Here is a 5340-nt window from a genome sequence, read left to right as displayed (position 1 = left end):
TACCGTTTTACAAGGACTTTATTCCTGTACACGGTAATATGGGGAAAAGGGGCTGGACGGAACCAAAGCAAAGAAAGTAAATCTCAAAGTCCGCCTCTCCTATCTTACCTGCCTACCCACCACTTACCTAATTTAGCACCACCTGGTGCCCTAACCAAAATACAGGGGGTGGTCCGCCCAGGTCTTACCTAGTGTACCTAGACAATGAATATACTACAGGTATATGTATGCCCGCGGGCCTCTTGCCTAAGCACTCCCAAGGTGCCTTCCCCTTCCCCCCTGGGAACAAATGAAACAGGATATTAAACAATTTCAAACTAACAAAGGACATCAAATAAGCTCTATCTGAGCAACAAACTCACAAAACATACCAACTTCCCAGCAATGAACTCCCAGCAAATCAACCTCCAGCAAAAATCTCTATCACAATCAATCGCTCTGCAATGACCTCCCAGCAAATCTCTCTAGCAAAATCTCTCTAGCAAAATCTCTCTCAGCAATCCCTACCTCCAAAATCTCTCTAGCAAAATCTCTCAGCAATCCCTACCTCCAAAATCTCTCTAGCAAAATCTCTCAGCAATCCCTACCTCAAATCTCTCTCTCCTGAACAGAACACTGGCTTTTATATAGCTTTAGAAGGAATGTGTAACTGGAGACAGCTGTGTCTTGACGAGGGGGCGGGGTCAGCTCTCCAATTAGCCCTGGAGTCGACCAATCAGCTGCTTGAGGATTTCAGGAAGCCATTTCCTGAAATAAACACATGCACAAACACAAACTACAACACAAACTGGGGAACGTAACACGCCCACCACAAAAATTGCAAACCTAGTTTTGCAATAACAAAAGCCATCGCTTCCCCAGTTAGTAAACCCGTGATAGAGCGTCAGCAACCACATTCGCCGAGCCCTTCACATAAGCTATCTGTACATTATATCCTTGTACAATCAGAGCCCACCGCATAAGGCGGCGGTTCTGGTTGTACATTTGCTTCAAGAACACCAATGGATTATGGTCCGTGAAGACCATAACAGGCAAGGCACTGGAGCCCACATATACCTCAAAGAACTGTAAGGCAAGCAATAAAGCCAGCGTCTCTTGTTCAATTGTAGAGTATCTTGACTGACACGAGTTGAACTTACGGGAGAAGAAACTGACGGGCCGATCCACTCCGTCTTCATCTTCCTGTAAGAGAACCGCACCCACCCCCATTATACTAGCATCTACCTCCAACTTAAAAGGTTTGTCAAAGTTGGGGGCGGCAAGCACTGGGGCACTACAAAGTAGCGCTTTAGCGGACTCAAAAGCGTAGTTACAGTCCTTGGACCACTTGAATGGTACCTTGGGACTAAGCAGAGATGAAAGGGGAGCTACTACCGTTGAGAAATTCTTACAGAAGGTACGATAGTACCCTACCATCCCCAGGAATCTGCGCAACTGGCGGCGAGTCGGGAGCAGGAAAAGCAACAATTGCTTCCACTTTGCCAGTTATTGGGCGCACTTGACCTCGTCCCACTTGTTTACCTAAGTAAGTCACTGTAGCCTTCCCAAACTCACACTTGGCCAAATTGAGGGTTAAAGAAGCATTCTCCAACCGCTGAAACACACTTTTCAAAGTGGAGAGATGATCAGACCAGGTAGACGAATGAATCACCACATCATCAAGGTAAGCAGTACAATTTGGCAGATCTGCAAACACAATGTTAACTAGCCGCTGAAAAGTAGCAGGTGCATTACACATGCCAAAGGGCATCACAGTGTATTGTACAAAGTTATCTGGCGTAACAAAAGCCGATATGTCAGAAGCTCGAGAGGTCAGCGGCACCTGCCAATAACCTTTTAGCAAATCTAACTTACTAACGTAAGCAGCAGAGCCAATTCTATCAATACAGTCATCTAAGCGAGGTAGAGGAAAATAAGACTTTGTAACTGCATTTACACGACGATAGTCCGTACATAAGCGGGATGTACCGTCAGGCTTAGGAACAAGAATACATGGGGAACTCCAGGAGCTGTTACTGGGTTTTGCCATGTCATTCTGTAATAAATAAGCTACCTCATTTTTCATTACCTCCCTTTTCTTAGCATTAACCCGGTACGGATGCTGACGTATAGGAACAGCGTTCCCCACATCCACGTCATGTTCCAAGATGGATGTGCGACTTGGAATGTCCTGAAACACATTGAGAAAACTGTTTATCAATAGGATAAGATCCTTAGTTTGATCATTATCCAAATGTTCCATTTGAGAGGGTAACTTCTTCAGCATCTCTGAATTACATAGGCGTTCACCTTGCTGTAACGTATGGCGTAACTCCAACCCGTCCTCCTTATCCTCATCTAGGTCCCAGCCAGGCTTCAGCACCACCGCAGCCACACTGGAGACGGCGGGCTGGACCGGCTTACTTGAGGAGCTGTCGGGAGAATCGCGCACATAATATGTTTTCAGCATGTTAACATGACACACACGGGAAGAACGCCTTCGATCTGGTGTCTTTATCACATAATTGGTGTCATTGATTTTCTTTTCCACCAGATATGGTCCAGCAAAACGTGCTGACAGAGATGAGCCAGGGATTGGCAACAAAACTAAAACTTGATCCCCTGGTGCAAATGAACGGCCAACAGCCTTTTTGTCATAATGCAACTTCATGCGTTTTTGAGACGAGGAGAGAGACTTTTGGGCTAACGCACATGCGGCGTGCAGTCTGTCCCGCATCTTACTGACATATTCCAACACATTTTTAGGGGCGCTACTGGGTGTAGGAGATAAGATATGCTCCTTCAAAACTTTAAGCGGACCCCGTGGGGTGTGTCCAAACACAAGGTCAGCAGGGCTGAACCCTAAGGACTCTTGTATCGTTTCCCTTATAGCAAATAGGACAAAGGGCACCCCCTCATCCCAATCAGTACTGGTATCCATACAATACTTGCGTAGCATTGCCTTCAGCGTCTGATGCCAGCGTTCTAGAGCCCCTTGACTCTCTGGATGATACGGACTGGAGACCTGATGGGAAATACACAATGTATTTAACACATTTGAAAACAGTTTAGACATGAAATTGGATCCCTGATCAGTTTGGATTACTTTAGGGAGTCCAAACGTAGAGAAGAACTTCACTAGTGCCTTCACCACAGTCTTAGCCGTTATAGTACGGAGAGGAATAGCCTCTGGGTATCGAGTAGCACTGCACATTATTGTTAGTAGGAACTGATTACCTGACCTGGTTTTCGGCAATGGACCTACACAATCAATTATCACTCTTTCAAACGGTTCCCCCACCACAGGAATCGGGCAGAGTGGCGCTCGTGGAACTGTTTGATTCACTTTCCCAGTGAGTTGACATATGTGACATGTTTTACAAAATTGGACCACGTCAGACTTCAAACCTGGCCAGAAGAAATGACGAAGGACCCGGTTATAAGTCTTTGTGATCCCCAAGTGTCCAGACCACGCCTGGTCATGGGCGAGTGACAGCACCTGCTGTCGGAACGGTGTAGGAACAACCACTTGACACACTTCACTCCAGTCATTAATGGTGTCATGAGATGCCCATTTACGCATCAAAACTCCTGCTTCCATAAAGTAGGCGGTCTCTCTAGTTTTAGCTTCCTCAATGGAAATTACCAAAGCAAAACACTTGCGAAGACTGGTGTCTTCTTTTTGACATTCAATCACCTTCTCGGGGGTGACAGACAAAAGAATGTCATGTAATTGGGGCACAATTTCATTTTCCCCTGCCTTAGTTTTTACGGGTGTAAAAACTGTCGGCATTGCAGAAGGCATACTCGGTGCATGATCTTCTACCTCAACATTCTCAAAAATGGAACTAGCCAAATCCACCACATCTCCTAGCTTGCGAGATTGTGCCCTCGTTAAGACACAAGCAGGAAAAACATGTGGAAATGCTTGAACCAATTTCTCATCTGTAGTTCTGATTTCTGGATTGTCTACTACCTCTAACACAGGAATGACATTACCACCAGCAATATCATTCCCTAGTAGCAATGTGACTCCTTTTACTGGCAGTGTAGATACTACACCAACACGGAAACGTCCTGATACCAAGTCTGACACTAAGTGGACCCAGTGTAATGGTACAGGTACGTTTTTTGTCTCTATCCCCTGTAATATGACATGTGAGCCACAATACGTTTCAGGAGACCAGGGTAAAGCATCAGTAATGATTACTGACTGCGCCGCCCCAGTGTCTCGTAGGATTTGGATAGGCTTTTGATCAGCTTGTTCTCCTGTTAAGGAAACATAACCGGCAGAGATAAACGGAGCATAGACAGGATCCGGTTTCTCAAATGCTGAATCAATAACTCGATCCAATGGACGAGCCAAAGACTTGACTAAACCCAAACTTTTCATTTTTGGGGACGGTGACTGGGACTGTTTCGGTTTATTTTTCAAAACTGGGCAGTCCGCAATCACGTGACCCTTTTGGTGACAGTAAAAACATTCACGGATTTCATGTAAAGGCTTAGGGTTGTCAGAGGAAAAGCGACCTGAACGAGGAACAGCGACCTGAACGAGGAACTGATGATGTAATCGTCCGGCCTTCAAAACGTGGTGCACCAAAGACAGTCTTGTGTGTCAAAGCGTACTCATCTGCCAACACTGCTGCTTGGGCCAATGTCGCCACTTTCTGTTCATTTAAATGAACTACAATCCTATCTGGGAGGTTGCGTTTAAAGTCCTCCAACAGCATCAACTCCTTAATATCAGCAAAGGTGTTAGCTTTGCTGGCTGAACACCAGCGACTAAACAGAGACTCTTTGTCCCTAGCAAATTCAACAAATGTACGGTGAGAGAGTTTCTTGTGGTTCCTGAAGCGCTGTCTATAAGCTTCAGGCACCAACTCATAAGCCCGCAACATGGTAGTTTTAACTGTATCGTAGTGTAAACTGTCTTCCAGGGAGAGAGCAGCTACTACTTCCTGGGCTTTCCCAGACAATTTACATTGTAACAGGAGCGGCCAAACCTCGAGTGGCCAATGCAGCGCAGCGGCCACACGCTCAAACGCAGAGAAATAAGAATCAACTTCCGACTCTCGGAATGGAGGGACTAAAGCTATGTTTTTACTCACATCGAAGTGGGTTTGATGATGAGCAGCTTGTGGAGTCGCACTGGAGCCAGCCTCTAGCTCCAGTTGTCGGATCCTCACCTCCTTGTCAGCTTCTATTTTCAAGTTCAAAATTCATCTGTCTCTCTTTATCTTTTTGCTCCATTTCTAACCGAGCCAGCCTCACCTTCAGCCTAGCAGTTCCATCTGAACGACCCGAAGCAGAAGATAAAGGATCGAATCGGGGCAATGTAAAGGGGGTACGAGGAACCCC

At 46.0% G+C, this 5340-nt stretch overlaps 1 long non-coding RNA gene across 1 annotated transcript; it reads right to left on the bottom strand.

Moving 5' to 3' along the window:
* LOC118944086 (uncharacterized) lies at nucleotides 1–5340 on the bottom strand. Its single transcript, XR_016491322.1, has 2 exons — nucleotides 2290–5340; nucleotides 1–2170 (listed from the first exon to the last, which is right to left on the bottom strand). It is a non-coding gene; the product is annotated as an uncharacterized LOC118944086 (long non-coding RNA).

Source organism: Oncorhynchus mykiss, chromosome 24 (assembly GCF_057628025.1).
Source record: "Oncorhynchus mykiss isolate SJ-2025 chromosome 24, ASM5762802v1, whole genome shotgun sequence".
NCBI classification, from domain to species: Eukaryota; Metazoa; Chordata; class Actinopteri; order Salmoniformes; family Salmonidae; genus Oncorhynchus; species Oncorhynchus mykiss.
This window is presented reverse-complemented; position numbering and strand designations above follow the sequence as displayed.